Consider the following 21,441-nt stretch of genomic DNA (forward strand, 5'->3'; position numbering starts at 1 on the left):
ACACCAGTAGCACAGACACTGAGATGGAAAATTAATAAAAGGGACCTCCTAACACTAAAAGGCTTCCGTAAATCAAAGGGCACAGTCAACAAGACAAAACAGCAGCCCACAGAATGGGAAAAGATCTTCACCCACCCCATATCTGACAGAGGGCTGATCTCCAAAATACACAAAGCACTCAAGAAGCTAGTCACAAAAACAGCAAATAATCCAACTTTTAAAAATAGGGTAGAGATCTAAACAGAGAATTCTCAATAGAGGAATCTCAACGGGCCAAAAGGCACCTAAGGAATTGCTCAACATCCTTAGCCATCAGGGAAATGCAAATCAAAACAACTCTGAGATACCATCTTGCTCCTGTCAGAATGGCTAAAATCAAAAACACCAGTGACAGTCTATGCTAGAGAGGATGTGGAGAAAGGGGAATGATCCTCCATTGTTGGTGGGAATGCAAATTTGTACAGCCACTTTGGAAATGAGTATGGAGGTTTCTCAGAAAAATGGGAATCAGTCTACCTCAAAATCCAGCAATTCCATTTTGGGGCATATACTGAAAGAATGCACATTCATACAACAAGGACATGTGTTCAACTATGTTCATAGCAGCATTGTTTGTAATAGCCAGAACCTGGAAGTAACCTAGATGTCCCTCAACTGAAGGATAGATAAAGGAAATGTGGTACATTTACACAATGGAGCGATAAAAAATAATGACACCTTAAAATTTTCAGGCAAATGGATGGAGCTAGAATAAACCATCCTGTGATTTTGAAGCCAGCCTGGTCATGTGTCTAATTCTGTGTTAGCCAGGGTAACAAAGTAAGAATATGTCTCAAAAAAAGTACAATAAGGTGGAGTATCTAAGGAGTACACCCAATCTACACAAACACAAATATGTATATGAATAGACATGCACACATGAACATGTATGTATATATGCATACAGAGCAGACACACACACACACACACACACAAGAGATCTAGCTGCAGTATAAATTTACTTTTATCATCAGCAAGCTCACGTCTGTATGCATAGTCACACTGATCCTAAATAGAAACTAAGCATAGAGACTAGTATTGCAATCCATAACAAAACAGAGCTGTGAAGAACCTGACCCTCTGATGCCTCTGACTCTGCTGGATCTCTTGACTACAAGAAGAGAATGGAAATGGCACAATTATTTTCAAAACAGCTGGGCAGCTTCTTATTTGATGTAGCACACACTCACAGTCTATTGCACTTATTGTTTTCTAGAAACAATGTTTTTAAACCTAACAGGATAAAAATAACTCATGGGGGAAATTATTTTAGGGCCTGGAAATTGCTTTGGAAACAAAAGGATGGAGGGAGAAGATTTGAAGTTAATATTGGAGGCTTTATTGGAGCTTAAACTCGGAGCAGTAGAGACACGCACTAGATATCAAGTTTCGTTTAGGGAGGCTAAAGCCAAAGATCAGAATTTTGACTCTAATTAGCTGTTTTTGTTATTTGTAATCATTTATATTAATAACTAAACTCTTTGGAAGTTAAAGTTCTGATCTTTTTCTTTTTAAATCTTGAAATCCATGGGGCTGGAGCGATGGTTCAGCACTTAAGAGCACTTGCTGCTATTGTAGAGGATCCAAATTCACTTCCCAGCACCCACATCAGACAGCTCACAACCACCTGTAACTCCAGTTCCTATAGAGCCTGCTGAGGGGTTCTTCTTACCTGTGCAGGCACCCTCACATATGTATGTATACACATACTGAGAGAAAGACACATACACATAAGCAAAAACTAATCTTTGAACTCAAAGTTCATGGAGTTATTATTCTCTTCAAAAGATTCCTTTTAAGTCCCGGGAAATTTTGCAGTGGGAAGTGCTACCACTGTTATCTTGTGGATGCAATTGTTTAACATAATAGTTTAGCATTTTAGAAATATCACCGGTCTCTGTGCAGGATTTCAAACACTTCTTCTAACAGCTGAGAGTAAACTCCTCCAACGTTGAAGTACAGAGGAAGGTCACAATACCTCTAGATAACTTTCCTTTTGGTCCTGAAGAACATTTGCTAAAATTCTCCATCCTTCTTGTAAATTAAAGATTAAGGCAAGGGCATAAGGAAATTGGATATTGGTGATGTGGAAGACAAGGATCAGATCTTGAATGAATATTCAACACCCCAGATTCTAGACACTGATGCAGCTGCTCTTGCAGCAAATGGACTGCAACTACATATTTTGAATTATTGAAGCAGTGGCTCGCAACTATTCAGTAGATCAGATGTATTGCCTTCCTCGGCGAGATTGATGAGAATCCAGCTCTGCTTGCCACACTCCAGTGCAGAGGGCTGGAGGGCATTCAACACACTGAGAAAGGTCAGAGTCAGACTGCATCAGTTTCTGAACCTAAGAAATTCCAAACTCCTTGCTTCGCATTAAAATGAATGAAGAAAAGCTGTGTTGTGATGTGTAGCGTCCCAAAGACTTGCTTGAGGCATAGTGGAAAGAAGCTACGGTGCTTACCCGGCGAGACTCGTTCTGTGCCTTCCGGAGCGTATAAAGAAAGCGTGGTGCTGTGTGCTTTCTCATCCCTGGGACGTTATCATCTCACAAGTTATGTGCAGCTTAAATAATGGAGATTCCAACATGGAAAATACATTAGTGCAGTTGGCCCTACTTTCTTGGCAGATAGTCCAAAAACAAAATAGCGAAATGATTTTGTGATTTGAATTTAGTGCAAAATGGATTTTTCATGCAAAAGACTGGAGTCTGATTTCACTGTAGGCAAGAGTCCATAGTAATTTTGCAGGATACAACTTCTGAGAAAACATTTTCACTATGATCAAAGGTAGCTAACTGAAGTGGGGCTACACTGTTTGAGCTACAACAGTTCTAAATGGCACGTTATAGTTTTCTATGTAAGATATACCCTCCACTAAAGCTGTGATGCAACTGTTGCTCCAGCTGAAGGGGTGTGGATTTGAAAGGAAGGCTTCTCTCCTGGCTCACTGGTTATTTGCATCTCACTAGCATATTTGATTGGTCAGGATAACAATTGGACCAGTTCTTGCCCACAATTCTTTAGTCTTCCCTAACAGAAAACATAACACAAAACTCAACATAGTTTTTTAATAATTTGCTTCTTATGGAGGAAGGAAATATGGTAACACACACACCCTCCCACACCCACACCCCCACACCCCCACACCCCCCCCACACAAAATCATATATCCTTAGAATTTCTTTCCTTATAGTTGACATAGAAAATTACTTCTGGTGTCCTCATTCATATTAATTATAAGGTTCAAAATGAAATCTTCCATTGAGACACCATGATTGACAAGCTCCTAGAGAAACAAAGAGAAATATTTATTAGTAGTAATTTGGAATACCCAAGGTAGTTTAAAATGGGGAGTGGTAGTCAATGAGGTTTCACTGCCACTCTGTTACTGATTAATATCTGACACATTTGTAAGAATTTATTTAACACAAATCACTTATGAGACACAAATTTAAACAGTAACAAGCTGAACTCTTTTAACTTAAGGCTTTAACCAACGATGTGGCATCTACCTATGTGTCCCTTCCTTGTACCATTTGGTCTCCTCTGTGACACAAGAAATAATTGTGAAATTTGTATTTATTCTTTCCATAATTTTCCCTTGTGGCTCTAAAAAATGTTTATTGATGTTTGGTGTGGGGGTGGGGTGGGGGGGAGTAAGTAGGTAGGTACGTAGGTAGGTAGGTAGGTAGGTATATATACATGTCTGTGGAGGCCAGAGGCTGAAATTGGATGTCTTTATCTATCCCTCTCCACATTAATATTTTTTTTAGACAAGGTCTTTCACTGAACCTGGAGCTCACAGATTCAGCTAAAATGGCTGCCCAACGAGCTGAAGGCATCTTCCTGTGTCTATCTCCCCAACGCTGAGATTATAGATGTAGTCTTCTACATCCAGCTTTTTGTGAGCACACTGGGGATCCTAACTCAGGTCCTCAGCTTGAACAGGAAGCAGTTTACTTATTCCCCCTTCCTTGTGGCTTTTCATCACAAATTTGTTAAGATGAAACAGTATACTATTTGATGAAGGAAGGTGGACATTTGTAAAATAGATAACCATTGTAGTTACCACTCTATTATTTACTTGTTTAAGAAATGACCTACTTGAAGGAGGAATCCATGTTGTTGCTGGTAAGTGTAGGTGTATTAATTCCTTTTCTATTGCTGAGACAAAACACCATGAGCAAAGCTACTTACAAAATAAAGCACTTAATTAGGCTTATGGTTCCAGAAGGTTAGAGTCCGTGATGGTGGAGCAAAGGGATGGTGGCAGGAACAGCTAACAGCTTACATCTTGTTCTCAAAGTAGGAGGCAGAGCTCACAGTGAAAATGGCAAAAGTCTTTTGAAACCTCAAATTCTACCCCAAGTGATGCACCTCCTTCAACAAGACCACACCTTCTAATCCTTTCAAATTAATTTCACCAATTAGGAACCAAGCATTCAAATATCTGAGCCTGTTGGGGTTATCCTCATTCAAACTACTGCATTAGATTATTCATTTTCACTATCACATAAAGTCACACAGTGGGAGCACCAGGTAGACACGCCATTCAAGCCTTTACCAATTCACATTGAAAGCTAAGTAACCGGCTAATACATTAGTTTTGATCAGGATTATCTCTTGGTGAATTATAATCCTTCATAGGAAATAAGCGAAACAAGATTCCTGAGGTCCTTGGACCCTTGGAGCAGGACACTAGGTCCTTTAGTTAGTGTGGTGGTTTGAAAGAAAATGGTCCCCAAGGAGAATGGCACTATTAGGGGGTATGGCATTATTGAAGGAGGGATGACCTTTTTGGAGAAAGCATGTCACTATGGAGGCAAGCTTTGAGGTCTCATATAAATTCAATCATGCCCAGTGTCTGAGACCACTCCCTGTTGCCTGCTGGTCAATATCTAAGAACCCTCAGCAACTTCTACATGCTGTCTTGCTTCCTACTGTGACAATAATGGGCTAAACTCTGAAATGTAAGCAAGCCTGCCCCCAATTAAATGCTCGCCTTTATAAGAGTTGCCTTGGTCATGAAAGCCTAACCAAGACAGTTAGCCATGTCCTTGGATCCATTATTGCTTTTCTATCTTTTTACTCATTTTCTTTTCTGTCCTTTTTCCCCTGTGTACAGATTTTGTGACACTGTATCCTGTTTCATAATCACTTTAAATGAACATAATCTGAGTTTTGGATTCTGGAAAAGAAAAACAATTTTTTTCTTAATGAAGAAATTTGGCATTTTAAATTGAATCACACCTGGGTTTAAATCTTGATTCTTCTATTTTCTAATTTTTAGATCTTGGATTATTAACTCTCCTGTCTTTCAGATACTTATTTCTTTGATAAGATGGAAATCAAAACATGTGTTTGTAAGATTAATAGCTCTGTTAAATAGAGTAAGATATTAATGTTCAGCATTATGGCAGGCCCAGATAAAGTGTTGCAATGTTCAAGAAATACAAATATTGAAAAGTAAATAAGCAAAGGAGTGAGCAAAGAAGCTACAAGTGAGAAAAAAATAAAACCAATGCCACTAGAACAACGATGGGAATCAAATACGTGTACCTTCATTAGTGGCTACTAATGCCATGAAGGTCCAGTGTCTAAATGGATGCTGCACTGCAGATGGTGGTGTCCTTAGAACTGGATGGCAGGGCAGCTTGCTTATAAAATCCTCTCAGGGAAAATTAGAACAATCTTGTTGAGAGGGCTCAGAGGGGCTCCAATATGGAGCTTCTCCCCGAATAAGCTTCCTGACAAATGGTCCTCTTCAGAGCTCCCTGGTGAAACTGAAGCACAGATGTCTGCCTGAGGACCCTAGCTTTCAACAGATAGAGTTCTAAGTTGGACAAGCAGCAGGTCACCTGCTGCCACCATAGCCAACAAACATAATGCTTACTTTATGCAATTCTTCACTGATTAGCCCCTAATTTCTAACCTTTTTGCACCCTCACATCTAGTTAATCATGGCCTAGCTGACACTCTGTATAGACTTACTTCTGCCCTGAGTAGGAAGTTTACCAGAGAGGGACTCTTCAAAGGCGTCTTATGGCTAAGGTTTTCAGCCAGACTGTAGGATTCACTTAATGGGTGCAGGGAGAGGGGCTAATTCTTGTCTCAGTCACCAGAGACCAGTGACTGCAGCCTTCCAGACCTGTTGATGGCAGGAAACCAGCTGGTGGTATTTCTGTCAGTGACCTGTGGTGTGACATGCAAGCTTGCTATTCAAGCCTCTGTGCTCAACTAGCACCCCAAAGCCCTTCAAGACCATAGGGCTGTAACACTTAGACGTTTTGGGATCAGCACATCAAAGCTTCCTAAGGGGTTAGCATGGGGATACTTACAATATCCTGGATGGCATCCTGTTGCCACCATAGGTCTCAGAATTTTTACTTGCTGTACAAATTGTTAGTTTCACATGATAAATAATGTAGGTGCCCCTGCAAGCATCACAGCAGGCTGGGAAATGAACTGTGAGAGGCAAGAAGGACAACTCAGTTCTGCCTGACTTAGTTGGTACTGCGTCAAACTTCTACAGAGTCTGACACCAGGCAGTTTATTGTAAATATATTTAAGCAGTACAATTTGGGGGGGGAAAGGTTTCCTGGTGTAACACCATCCCTGGTGCATAAGGAGGCATAATTACACCAAAACTCAACTCAAAGTATAAGACATTTCTTCCAAGAAGTTGGGTTGTGAAGATAAGCTACGTTAATTAGAATAAGTGCCTAATTTGATGTGGTCTTGGTCATACAGACAGCATAGAGGTCATTTGGGTTACACAGCACATGTGACATCTCCCCTAAGAATGAGTTCTATTGAGTGGGGGGGGAGCTGAAGGTTAAAGTCTAGGGAGGGAGAGTTTGGGATAAACATTCTTGGGACGGGGGTGGGGGGGAGTGTTGTGGGGGAGGTCTGGCTCTACAGAGAGCAAACTTCACCAGGTCATTAATATCTACTCTCAGCCTCCTATATAGAAAACTCTGGAGATCAAAATAGCAAAGCAGCCATACTAGTTATCCATAGAAACCAGGCACACACCTTTAATCCCAGGACTCATGAGACAAAGGAAGATGGATATCTATGAGTTCAAGGTCACCCAGGGCTACAAGAGATTGAATCAGTCTAAAAGAATAACAGAACTCACGTCTTTAATCCCAGCACTAGAGAGGTATAAAAGATAAGAGCAAGGTCTTCAATGATCCGTCTCAATGATCCATCTCCAGCCATGCTGAGAGGAGCATAGCAGTCTGAGATTGGGTAAGAGCTCAATGAAACAGGATCAGCCCTTTCAGACTGAAGTAGAAGAGCTAGTAGCTTGGCTGCTTTGCTTCTCTGATCTCATTGGACCTTGAACCCCAACATCAGTCTCTGGATCTTTTATTTATCATACTACATCTAGTGATCTATGGGCACAAGGACATTTTTTGCAACAAACAAAATCAAAGCTACCCTTGTTTTCCCTTTGCTATCTGCCCACTCCATTCTTGCAGGGAGGACAGGCAAGAACCTGGCTGGCCACTTTGGTGTGACAAAATGAAGCTTTTGTGCTTAGACTGTCCTGACACAGTCATCTTGATTATCAGTCTTGATTGACAATTTCATGGGACTAAGAATCACCATGGAAACAAGCCTAAGGGCTTGTCCTTGAGGGACTTTTTTTTTTCTTTTTTTAATTTAAATTAAAAACAATCTTTTTTATTTTTGTTTTAGAAACAATATTATTTTACATTTCAATACCCCCATTCCCTTGCCCTCCCATCTTCTCATGTCCCCTACCATCCCCCCAACTCATCCCCAACCCACTCCCCAAGGATAGAGAGGCCTTCCACAAGGGATCATCAAAGTCTGTCACATCATTTGGGGAGGGCCTAGGCCCTCTTTTGTGTATCTGGGCTGCAACAGTATCCCTCCATAGGGAATGGACTCCCAAAGTCCATTTGTGCTCTAGTGATAAACACTGGCTCCACTGTTAGAGGTCCCATAGACTGTCCAGGCCTCCTAGTTGGCACCCACATTCAGAGGGCTTGGTTCAGTCCAATACTGGTTCCCCAGCTTTACGACTAGGGTCCCTGTGCTCCTACTAGGTCAGGTGAACTGTTTCTGTGGATTTCTCTAGCACGGTCTTGGCTCCTTGCTCATCCCTCCTCCCTCTCTACAACTGGATTCCAGGAGTATGGTTTGGTGTTTAGCTGTGGGTGCTTGTTTCTGCTTCCATCAGCTACTGGATGTAGTCTCTAGGATGGCAATTAAAGTAGTCATCATTCTCATTATAGGGGAAGGGCTCCACTACTGCCTAGATTCTTAGTTGGAGTCATCATTGTGAAACTCTGAACATTTCCCTAGTGCCAGATTTCTCATTAAACCAATACTGGCTCCCTCTATTAAGGTATCTCTTTTCTTGTTCTCATCTATTCATCCCTTGTCTCAGTCTTTTTCTCCTCCCCACTCTTCTTCTCCCCTTCTCTTTTTCCTACCTCCCTCCCCTCTCCCCCTCTGTTCCCAATTTGCTCAGGGGCTCTTGTCCCTTTCCCCTTCTCCAAGGGACCATGTGTTTCTCTCTTAGAGTCCTCCTTGTTTCCTAGTTTCTGTGGAAGTGTGTGTGGTAGGCTGATAATCCTTTACTCTATGTCTAATATCCATATATGAGTGAGAACATACCATGCTTGTCTTTTTGTGACTGGGTTACCTCACTCAGGATGGTTTCTGAAAATGGTTTCCATCCATTTTCTTTCGAATTTCAAGATGTCATTGCTTTTTTTGTTCTGCTGAGTAATACTCCATTGTGTAAATGTACCATATTTTATCGATCCATTCTTCAGTTAAGGGGCATCTAGGTTGCTTCCAGGTTCTGGCTTTAACAAACAATGCTGCTATGACCATAGTTGAACAGATGTCCGTGTTGTATGAATGTGCATTCTTTCAATATATGCCCAAAAGTGGAATTGCTGGATCTTGAGGTAGACTGATTTCCATTTTTCTGAGAAACCTCTATACTGATTTCCAAAGTGGCTTTACAAGTTTGCACTCCCACTAGCAATGGAGGAGTGTTCACCTTTCTCCACATCCTCTCCAGCATGGACTGTCATTGGTGTTTTTGATTTTAGACATTCTCGCTGGTGTAAGATGGTATCTCAGAGTTGTTTTGATTTGCATTTCCCTGATGACTAAGGATGTTGAGCACTTTCTTTTTTTTCCCTTTGTTTGTTTGTTTAATTTTTTATGTAAATTAGAAACAAGCTTCTTTTACATGTCAATCTCAGTTCCTTCTCCCTCCCCTCCTCCATTTCCTCCCATCAACTCCCATCCCAACTCCTTTCTGTTTCACAGGGAGGGTGAGGCCTTCCTTGGGGGATCTTCAAAGTCTGTCATATCATTTTCAGCCATTTTAGATTCCTCTATTGAGAATTCTCTATTTAGTTCTGTACCCCACTTTTTAATTGGATTGTTTGGTGCTTTTGGTGACTAGCTTCTTGAGTTCTTTATATATTTTGGAAATCAGCCCAATGTCAGATGTTGGGTTGGTGAAGATCTTTTCCCATTCTCTGGTCTGTCATTTTGTCTTGTTTACTGTGTTCTTTGCCTTACAGGAGCTTCTCAGTTTCAGGAGGTCCCATTTATTAATTGTGGATCTCAGTGTCTATGTCACTGGTGTTACTTTCAAGAAGCAATCTCCTGTACCAATTAGTTTAAGGGTACCAGCTACCTTCTCTTCTAAGAGGTTCAGTGTGGCTGGATTTATGTTGATGTCTTTGATCCATTTGGACTTAAGTTTTGTGCGTGGTGATAGATATGGATCTATCTGCAATCTTCTACATATCAGCATCTAGTTATGCCAGCACCATTTGTTGAAGATGCTTTTTTTTCTATTGTATAATTTTAGCTTCTTTGTCAAAGATCAAGTGTTCATAGGTGTGTTGGTTAATATCAGGAGTTTTGATTCAATTCCATTGGTCTGCATGTCTATTTTTGTACCAATATCAAGTTGTTTTCAGGACTATAGCTCTGTAAGAGAGCTTGAAGTCAGGGACGGTGATGCCTCCTGAAGTTCCTTTATTGTGCAGGGTTGTTTTGGCTATCCTGGGTCTTTTGTTTTTCCATGTAAAGCTGAGTATTTTTCTCTCAAGATCTGTGAAGAATTGTGTTGGGATTTGGATGGGGATTGCATTGAATCTGTAGATTGCTTTTGGCAAGATTGCCATTTTTACTATGTTGATCCCACCTATCCAAGAGCATGGGAGTCCTTTCCATTTTCTGGTATCTTCTTTAATTTCTTTAAATTTGAAACAATCTTATTTTACATGTTAATCCCAGTTCTCTCTCCCTCTTATCCTCCCATGACCCCTGCCGACCCCCATCCCATCCCTCTTCTGCTCCATAGAAAAGGTGAGGCCTTTCATGGAGGATCACCAAAGTCTGTCACATCATTTGGGACAGGGCCAAGGCCCTCCCCCAGGTTTCTAGGCTTTCCCCCAGAGAGAGTATCTGTCTAGGGGAATGAGCTCCCAATGCCCATTCATACACTAGGGAGAAATGCTGTTCCACTACCAGAGAACCTGTATACTGCCCAGGCCTCCTAACTGACACCCACATTCGGGGGTGCTGATTCTGTCCTCTACTGGTTTCCCAGATGTCAGTCTGAGTTAATGAGCTCCCCCTTGTTCAGGTCAGCTGTTTCTGTGGGTTTCTCCAGGCTGGTCTTGACCCCTTTACTCATCACTCCTCCCTCTTTACAACTGGATTCCAGGAATTCGGCTCAGTGCTTAGCTGTTGGTCTCTGCTTCTCCTTCCATCAGCTACTGGATGAAGGCTCTAGGATGGCATATAAGGTAGTCATCATTCTCATTATAGGGGAAGGTATTTAAGGTAGCCTCTCCACTGTTGCTTAGATTCTTAGTTGGGGTCATCCTTGTATATCTCTGGACATTACCCTACTGCCAGATTTCTCTTTAAACCTATAATGGCTCCCTCTATTAAGGTATCTCTTTTCTTGCTCTCCTCTATTCTTCCTCCCAACTCAATCTTTCTGATTCCTCATGTCTTCCTCCCCACTTTTCTTCCCCCCTTCTCTTTCTCCTAACTCCCTCTTCCTTTCCCCAATACTCCCAATTAGCTCAGGAGATCTTATCCCTTTCCCCTTCTCCTGGGAACCATTTATGTCTCTCTTAGAGTCCTCCTTGTTGCCTACTTGCTCTGGTGGTGTTGATTGTAGGCTGGTAATCCTTTGCTCTATGTCTGATATCCATATATGAGTGAGTACATGCCATGTTTGTCTTTTTGTGACTGGGTTACCTCACTCAGGATGGTTTCTTCTAGTTCCATCCATTTGCCTGCAAATTTCAAGATTCTATTTTTTCCCACTGAGTAATGCTCCATTGTATAAATGTACCACATTTTCTTTATCCGTTCTTTAGTTGAGGGGTATCGAGGACTTTCTTTTTTTTTTTTTTTTTGATGTGTATTTTTTTCTCTCTTTTTATTATTATTATTATTAATTCAAGTTAGGGAACAGGCTTGTTTCACATGTAATTCCCCTCTCCCTCTCCCTCCCCTCACCCCCATTCCTTCTCCCCCACCTCCAACCTACCCCCCACCCCATCCACCCACCACTCCCCAGGCAGGGTAGGGCCCCCAACCGGGGCTCCACCAAGTCCACCAAATCTTCCTGTGCTGGGTCTAGGACTTTGTTAATTGGGTTAATGGAAATAAGAAGACCCACCCCGAGCATCTCAGTCACTATTTTGTGGGATTCCAGGCCTAATAATAGTAAGGAAAGAGTAGCTAAGCTGAGCAACAACATTCATCTTGCTCTGCTTCCTGACTGTGGATACAACAGGACAAGCTACTACCAGTCCTCCTGGACACTGAGCCAAAGTAATCCCTTCCTTTCTTAAAGTGCTTTGTTCAGGTATTTTGTCACTGTGACAGGAAAAGGAACTAACATAGTTACTTTGCTTGTTGTTTCTGTTTTATCTCAACTATGCATGTTGAAGTCAGGTCAGACTTTGAAAATCTAAGGCACTTCATGACTGCAAAGCACATATGCACAGGAATCAAATGATCTTGACAGCTTCTTTTCCTCAGAAAAGATGTTCTGTGTTAGTTGCTTTTATCCTAGTTGTGGCTGGATATCTGAGAAGCATCTTCAAGGAAAGGGGGTATTTTTACATACGATTCGAGGAGGTATGATCTGGCAGGGTGTGTAGAAGTCACTGCAGCAACAGTTAGGTAGCTGCTCACCTTGCTTCTGCAGTCCAGAAGAGAATGATGGGAATTGAAATCCAGGATTTAAAAATATCAAGTGACATGCTTCCCCCTAAAGATCCCCCTAAAAGTTCCAGTACCTCCCAAAGCAGCACCTCCAGCTGGAGTTCAGGTGTTCCTACAGGCATGCCTATGGACGATGCTTTACATGTAAACAGTAACATTCTCTTTCTAGTCCCCTCATTTCCGAGTCTTTCCTAGCCCTTCCTCTACTTTCTGATCATTGTTTTCAAAAGCCCCACTCCTTAAAATGGTGATGCTCTGCACAGCCTGTGTCTAAGGCCCTTTCTTATCACCTTTTGGACAATCCCACAGAAATTGTCACTTTGCTCAACTATTTGGTATAGATAGAACAAGCTATGTTCATCTTAGACATAAGACCCATAGGATTTGTACAGTGAAGTCTTTCTGTTAGCCATAACTGTTAATTTGAGTAAGCCATGGATCAGTACATGGACCTCAAACTTGTAAGTTTTCATTATTCCAGTTCAGTTTACAGGCCAACATTTAATGTTAGAACAAGAAAAAAAAATGGCTCCATTCTCCCAGATTCTAACTTGTACAAGCTGAACTTGATAAATTCTGTCATTCTGGCCCCCTTTCCCTCTATAAAGTCTTGATTCTCTCTGTGAATTGCTCACAGTTGCCTGTAGATGATGATTCTAGATCTAGATGCCTAGAGATAATATCCCCAGATTGACTGAAGCTCTACCTAGATGCTTCCCTCATGTGCGTGATTTTCTTTTCTTTCTCCTTAATAACCTGGGGTGGGGGGGAACTGTAGTTTTACATAGCTTCCCGGGAGCCTCTATTTTCATTACTAAAAATCCCTGAAACACAGATTGGACAGACTTTGACCTGCTAACTCTGGAGCTTCCTTAAGACTGGCAGACTACTAAGAAAACAATCAATACACAAAATAGGTTTTATACAACATGTGATGTATAAAAATTACAAATTTCCCAATTTCTGCCATGCTGTGTGTCATTCACAGTGGCTACAGATATGAAGAGCCTTAATGCAGCTTTGTTGAGGGTATCTGTAGCATTCCTTCTCATGTAATATCCTGAATGTTCTTGCTCCCTCATCATATGTGACTATCACTTTGAGCCATTCCGGAGCCATAGGCAATCTTTCTTGCTTACTATTTACTTTCAGGCTTATGCTTTTTGCTTTTGTTTTCGTTTTTGAAACAGGGTTTCTTGTGTAGTCCTGTCTGTCCTGTTACTCACTCTTCAGACCAAACTGGCGTCAAACTTACAAATATCCTCCTGCCTCTGCCTCCAGAGTTCTGGGATTAAAGGAGTCTACCACCATCACTCAGCTCAGTGATAACTATTGGATCCCCAGTTGCTGGATTCCTCTACCACTGATACAATAAGCCAAATCCCACTGAATTAATAAATCCAGATTTAATAAACAGGGCAATGCAAAGCAGAGCACTCCCAGGTGGCCCTCAGGAAGGCAGGGCACAGAACACGAGGGCACATGAGGCAGATCATGTGGACCAGGTTTAAGTAGCTGATTGATAGGCATGGTCCCGGGCATCTCCAAGGGAGGAGCCACTGATGTCGGGCTTTCTGAATGGGCTAGGATATGCATATGGAATAATTCTTGGGCTGGAAGACATGAAGCAAAACCTATTTCCTTTCCAAGAACAAACACTTGAGTGTTACATCTTTTGTGCTCCAGGTATCTCATCTTCTCGTAGACAGCCTGGCCTTTGCACTCTAAGAGCAGTCCTCTGGCTACTTAGCCTACATCAGAATTAGAAGCTTGTTTTTATTGCATAACAATAAGTCCAGCATCCACTGTGTCTTTCAAATGCCATGGAAGACCTAGGCTCATTCCATCCTTTTACCATGTGTACTTAACATAAAGATTTTTTTCTTTCACTTGCAAAATAGAGACCCTACCTCTATGGTCACCTCTGTGTCGAGGGAGGAAGGAAGCAGAAAACAAATGTGCCAGTCTTTGCAATAGGGTTTTTCTTCTGGGCAATTCTGTCCCCTCAAATCTAAATAGATATTATTTCTGATCAAAACTATGTCTCCTAGACAAGCCAGTCTGCAACCATGGCTGGGATGCCAACTATTTTAATTTCCTAGCCTTTATGATAATGGAGTATATTTTACAAATATACCACCTCTTCTATTGAAGTCTGCATCAATTTAAGGGAATTATATTCATGGACTGTATATACTATGTGTATACCGCTGTGTATATAATGGTGTGTATGTCTGTTACATTTTATATTGGATTTGACGAGGTTCCCTAAGGCACTACAAGTAATTCTCAAGTGGTAAACATTTTGCAGAATAATTTCTTAAAGATCATACTGCAGGGCTAGAAGTATGCAAAGGGGATATGAGAAAATGGCAGGCAGGCAACAACAGGAAAAGAAATACTGGAAATAAAAGATAGAAGGTACAAAACTGAATCGGATGTCAGGACAAGTTAGCAGCCACTGTAAGTGCTTGTTTCTCAAAATCAGAGTCAGCATGCACTCAGTCTCCTCTTCCCAGGGTGTTGATGAGGGTGCTGGAGGGAGAGAAAAACATCCAGATGTTTCAGTGCCTCTATAAAAACACATATGTAATGTTTTTAAAAGAGAAAAATTATTGATTGCATTATACCACATAAGAATATTCAAACACAGACAAAAATATCTTTTTCTCTTTTGTCTCTTAGGAACTCAAAACTAGCAATAGTCTTTAAACTGTACCCAGAAGAAATCTGCTAACAGTGTGCTGTATACAAAAACTAGAGGGTGTCCAGCCCAGGATGTAGCTCAGTTAACTGGTAGAGTATTTGTCTAGTATGCACAAATTCCTGGCTTCCATTCCCAGCACCACACAAACCAGGGGTGGGGGTACACACCTGTGATCCCAGCACTTAGGAAGGGGAGGCAGGAGGATCAGAAGTTCTAGGTCATCCTTAATTTTACAATGATTTCAAGGCTACTTCTGTCTGAAATGAAAAGACATGGCCATGAATGAAAGGTACTTTGCTCACTTCACTCCTATTTTATAGTTCAGACTTCAATTTTATACTTACTCTCTCCTTTTCTTGCTCATTTTCTTCCTGCACACACACACACACACACACACACACACACACACACACACTCACACACACAAAATCTCTATATCCTTCTAGTATTTGGAGCAAATACACACATTTTCAAAACAGCAATATGTTTTTTGGAATAAAAGCAAAATATTAGAGGATCTAGTTTAAGGAGAGGAGTCCTTTAAAATTATTCTCTTTAGTTTTATGTCTTTAAAAATTAAAATGCGACAGAAATAACCTATTCTACTGCCTAGCTCTTTTTTTGTTGCAGTTTATATCCTTATGCATGAAAATACACATATAATTTACCACACACTTATTATGCAATCCTGAAATAGTAGCAAAAAATTGTTATTTCCATTTAAGGTTTATGTCTCTAACATCTTAATACTATATTATAGCTTTCACTTCCAAAAGCACTTCAAAATCCATTTTTAATATTTATCTATATACCATGATTCCACAATTATAAGTATGTTGTAAGCTTATAATATTGCTCATAATTAATACATTTAAGAGCGATCTCATGAATAGTATTTAACATTTTATCACACTAGGATGGTCACATTTTAAATTCATCAAATCACCTGACTTACTAGTCTGCACCTGAGATGTACCAGTATTTGTGACTGCTTTTTTTCTTCTCTGTGGTCTGTGCTAAGGAGACTGGGGACAGACTCTGTCATCCTCTCCAGTAATCACCAGCATCTACTGGTGTATGGCCCATGGTTAGTGTCCAGCACACGTTTCAGAATGAATGGATGAAATCTTCGTTCATCTTCAGCTTTTGTTTTTGCTTTTTGCTGCGGTTCTTGGCAGGTATGCAGCTGATTCCTTCTCTCCCAAAAAGCAATCTACAACTGGATAAGGTGAGACACAACTGGAATATCATCTGTTTGGAAGGATGAGACAGAAAGACCACATGTTCAGGGCCACCCTAGGAAATTTAGGAGACCCTATCTCAAAATAAGCATAACACAGAGCAGGAAGTGAAGGAGTGGGAGATGAGGATGTTATTTCAGTTACAGAGCTCTTGCCTAGTGTGCACAAAACCATGGGTGTAATTCCTTGTGGCCCAATAAGTACATACATGAATGAATGAATGATCCTTTTCTGTACTGCAGAACTTGAAGCTTAAAGGATAATTCCACTTATTTCACAGAGTTATGTAGCAAGTTGATCCTAGATAAAACATTCTAATTTAGAGGAACACTCTTTAAGATGCAGGATGTTCTTTAGGGAGGTGAAGTATTCCACCCTGCAGGGAAGCTCATTGAGGCTCAGGAAGTGAACAGCTCAATAGCTTCAGTAAGACCCTAAAACTGACCAGATTCACTTAGCTCCTCCTTCCCCAGTTTAATATACACAGTAAGAACTGTTGAATAACACTCTAATTAGTTGATCTGCCTAGAAGAGACACTCTCTAGCCTGCCAAGCTGCCTTCAAGTTGTGTTGTGAGCTCTACAGTTCCAGTTTTCCTGGGCTGTCATCTATATTTGGATGGGCTTCTGGTCATACAGCTGTCTTTGATTTCTGCTTCTTTGAGTAATCCCTCACCCACACTCCTACAAGTAACCCCAGTAAACACTGGTTCTTCAAGTTGGACCTCAGTGGTATCCTTCCTTTGGATATCTTAGATGGGTAGATATTTGTTCATAATTCCCAGGAACAGTGTGGTATAATACTCAACTATCTACACAGATGTCAGTATGATATAATACTCAGCTATCTACACAGTGTCAGAGTGGTACAACATCCAGCTGTCTACACAGTGTCAGTGTGATACAACGCCCAGTTATCTACACAGATGTTAAATTGCTTGAGGTAGTACTGAGATAAAATTTTAAGACTTCTTTGGTGCTGTTTGAATCCAAATTACTGACCATTAAGTACTTGGTTTTCACCTAAGGCATTCTGCTGTGAAAACCAAAGTTGTTTTTTGTTTTGTTTTGTTTTGTTTTTTTTATTCATACAAACAAGTGGATCAGCCACAGGCTACTCCCGCCAATCAACTTCCACACAGAAGGCACAAGGCAGCATGTCCTTTAAAAGGGTAAATTCCCCTGAAGTAGTTGGGGAAGAGTGGTACATTAAAGGTCAATGACATTTAAATAGGAAAGTTCATAGTGTTTCTCAAAGAAGGAAGGCACTTCATAAAACTCAGGAAGTAAATGAAACTTAGGAAGACTCAGGGAACCAATGAAATTTAGGCATCTTAGAAATTTGCAAAATTCATAAGGGTGTAAGAGGAACATGCAAATTCTGGAGAGAAGAGACTCTAACAGACAGAGCAAGCTGCAAGTCATGCAAGGTGCTCCAGGGATATAGGCTTTGTGAGTTGTCACCCTGATTGGGCTGCCTTTGGGTCACTTATGCTCCTGTGAGTAACCCCTCACTCATATTCCTGTCTAACCTCAATAAATTTATTGATTCTGTAAAACAGACATGGGTGGCATTGTTAGCATGGCCTTACAGGCCATAGAGGATGAACTTCTCACTCATGATTTGGGGCCCCATTTCTGGGTTATCTCTGACTCCGGGTGGAGACATGATATTCCAATCTGCTTCAAGGATTAGAGTATTCTATTCTATTGTCTCCTCCCTTAAATGTTAATCTATCTGTTTTTGTCAATCATCTGGCCAAGAGATCAACCACTCTTCAGGAAAACTGATTCACCAAAAGCCATGCTAGGGAGATGGGAGGAATAATTATCCCCTCCATGAGAAAACATACTTACCATCCTTAGAACCCTGCCCTGATACAGTTGATGCCCTCTTGGCATACAGGCAGAAAGCTGTTTTCTTTTATGATTAGTAAATAAAAGGCTGTAAGAAGTGTAACTGGGAATCCAAGAAAGTCCAGGCAGAGCCACCAGATAATCCAGAGAAAACTGAAGTCCTGGGTATCTTAGTCTCATTACACACTCACACACACACACACACACAGAGAGAGAGAGAGAGAGAGAGAGAGAGAGAGAGAGAGAGAGAGAAGAGAGAGAGGAGAGAGAGAGAGAAGAGAGAGAGAGAGAGAGAGAGAGAGAGAGAGAGAGGAGAAGCTCAAGGACAATTTATTAGAAATTAAAATTAAACCCCCAAGACAGGCAAGCCATGAATCTCACAGCTGCCAGAGGGTAGAAAAGGAGAAGAGAAGGAAAAAGAGAAGACACCGTGTGAGATGATCCAGCATTGAGGTCAACTAGATAGCAGGTAAGGGAGCTTTAGAGAAAGAGCAAGGAAGCACTAAATCTCAGAAAAGACAAAACTAAACTTTGACAGCACATGAAAGAAAAAGACAAAAGAACAAGGAATATTCCTGACTCAGAAAACGGGACAGACAGAGGCAAACCAATGGCAGTTGGTAGGGACTTCACTAGAGGTAAGAATTCTGGGAAGGACAAGTACATTATCTCAAGGCAGACCTGCCTTTCTAGGAGTGATCTCTTAGACAAGCTCTTGACCAGCCTGCCTAAATTAGCCGGGGTGGGAGGGTGGGGGGGTGGGGGTGGGGGAGCCTCAACCAGAGTGCATCCTCACTTACAGGAAGAGTCCATTCTTCACTAGGACACAGCCCTGTACTTTGCTTAAACCTGCCCCTTGCTGGGATGCTCAGTAAAGTATGCCTTCTCCTTTCCTTCTTTTCTCTCTTTATCTTTTGGATACTGGCCATATCTGGGCACGCTTTCCCTGACATGCTGTCTTTTCATTCCTCTCGTGAAGCCTGCACCACGTGTCTTCTGCTGACTTCTTCCTGCCCTCCACACTGCCTGCTCTCTATCCCTGTCTCTCAAATGGCCTGGCGTCCCAGTTTTCTTGTCTCTCTCGGTCTCCCTTCTCCTGGAGCCGCTGAGATTTACACCTTGCCTCTCTAGTTCTTTTTCCCACAAATGCTAATAAACTTGCCTCCAAATTTTCTTCTGGATACATTTCTAAATTCTTTTACTGACCAGACTAAGAACCCAAAAGAGAGAAGCCCAGTTTCCCCAACAACATGTCATTTTAGTAGTCTGTCTTTGATGTCTTATCTGGAGGGAAGAGACATTTCTCCAAGTCTTCCCAGAAAAACTAATTCAACAATAGGGTTGTGAAATTACTTTCCTCTTTGAAAGAAAATAACAGGGGGGGGGGAGACATACTGTTGCTACTTGGAGTTTCCACAGGGTTCCCTGAGGTTTTAGATCCATTGTGTATATTCAAGAGCAAATCACAAGATTTTGTGTTGGCTATTCTATAAGATTGGTGGCCACATTAAAAAAAAATGAGTTCAGTGGATATATTCTTTGCTAGAAAGACAAAATTTTGAATGTGAAAATACATTATTGGATTATGAAAATCACCACCATAAAGGATTAAGGTTTCTGGTGGACGTTCCATATACTTTAGGAGTTTATGAATCATTTCAAAACATCATCATAGGATGAAAAATTGAATTCTAATTAAAGACACTGTGGTGTTTTGAATGAGAATGTCCCCCTTAAACTCATAAGTTGAAATGATTGGTCCTTAGTTGATGGAACTGTTTGGGAAGTGTTAGGAGAGGCAATCTTGTTGGAAGAAGTATGCCACTATGGGTGGGCTCTGAGGTTTTGGAAGCCCACGTCATCCTTCCCCTCACTAACACTGTCTCGTGCTTCTGGGTCAGATGTTATCTCCAGTGCCATCCTCAGCATGTTGATCATGAAATAACCCTCTAAAGCTGTAATCCCTCAATAAACTATTTCATCTCTAAGTTTCCTTGGTCATGATGTCTCTTCACAGCAATATCAAAGTAACTAAGACAGACACCTACTTTAGACTAACTATAAACCCACCATGATATCAGGGCCTAATTTCAGTGTCTAATTTTATAATGAAATGGTAAGTTGAAAAAAATACTGTAGATTGGCTAACTTTTACATGGCTCATAAAACTTGTACTGTCTATGGGAATCCATATTTTTAAATAACTACGAATGAAAATTTTAATCCTGTTCTGTCACTAATTTGTTTTATAATCTTTTCCTTATTCCATCATAAAATATGCATTAACATAATAATCTTCTTAAAAGGATCCTATGAGATCTAATTAGTATATTAGTGCATGTGTATACATGTGTATGTATATATAACAGTCTGGGAATAAAGATATATTACATATTTAGCATATACACTATGTATAGTGAATTTATATATAATTATATCTTTATAGATATGTAGTATATATAGTAATTCGTCTTTGAGAATATTTTATGTTATATATATGTACATATAATATTGTACTGAAGTTGCAAAGCAAACTTTATAAGCATGACACATTTTCAATGTGAATAGCTTAGTGTTCTCTATGCCAATATTGGAATCTAAAATAATGGTAGTAGCTTTGCTTTCCAAAAACAAAAGGAGAAACATTCTTTTCTTAAAGCACCCAATGCCCCTAGTTATTCAACTATTGTTAAAAGAACCTTAGTACTTTTCTACTATGAACCGAAAATCATATACAATAAATTCATTGTAAATAAGGAAAGTGACTGCTACAGTAGCCTTGGACTGTGAATGTCTCTAATGACACACTGACACCATCCATGATGCATTACTGTTCTATGAGTGGGTTGCTCATGGTCCATATAAAGAGACAAATGTTAATTTAAAACAAAACTGAATGAAACATTGTCTATGGAGAAAAAGGCGACAGTATAAAGGGGTGGGGGAAATTCTGACTGTCACAATGACAACCCCAAATTTTCTTCTGTTTGTTCTGCTAAACTGAAAGCAATAACAAGCCATCATGCACCTATTATGGGTTAATTTCCATAACTTTTCAGTGGTTAAAAAGCAAATGCCCAATCATTTACATATTCCCAGTATGTATCAACAGTGACAGTGTCAGGTTCCCCCAAAGTATAGAATTTATCATTGCATAATCCACTTCCTTTGCCTGCCAAATCTCTCATGCATATATACATAGATATACATAAGTGCATATATATGCACATATATATCAGCATCTTTCTAATAGCAGAATTATTTGAACTCATCCTGCCTACCATCTTCTATTCTCACATACTTTACTAATAAAGGATAATCTTTGA

At 40.6% G+C, this 21,441-nt stretch overlaps 1 long non-coding RNA gene across 2 annotated transcripts; it reads right to left on the reverse strand.

The window, feature by feature from the left end:
- Positions 1 to 14,608: 14,608 nt before the first annotated feature.
- On the reverse strand, positions 14,609 to 17,186 carry LOC113831457. Of its 2 annotated transcripts, XR_003481218.1 has the most exons (3): positions 15,974 to 17,186; positions 15,186 to 15,275; positions 14,609 to 14,846 (listed from the first exon to the last, which is right to left on the reverse strand). It is a non-coding gene; the product is annotated as an uncharacterized LOC113831457 (long non-coding RNA). The 2 variants fall into 2 exon arrangements; XR_003481219.1 differs by lacking the exon at positions 15,186 to 15,275.
- Between the last annotated feature and the right edge of the window lie 4,255 nt (positions 17,187 to 21,441).

This window comes from Cricetulus griseus, assembly GCF_003668045.3.
Source record: "Cricetulus griseus strain 17A/GY chromosome 1 unlocalized genomic scaffold, alternate assembly CriGri-PICRH-1.0 chr1_0, whole genome shotgun sequence".
In the NCBI taxonomy this organism is placed as follows: Eukaryota; Metazoa; Chordata; class Mammalia; order Rodentia; family Cricetidae; genus Cricetulus; species Cricetulus griseus.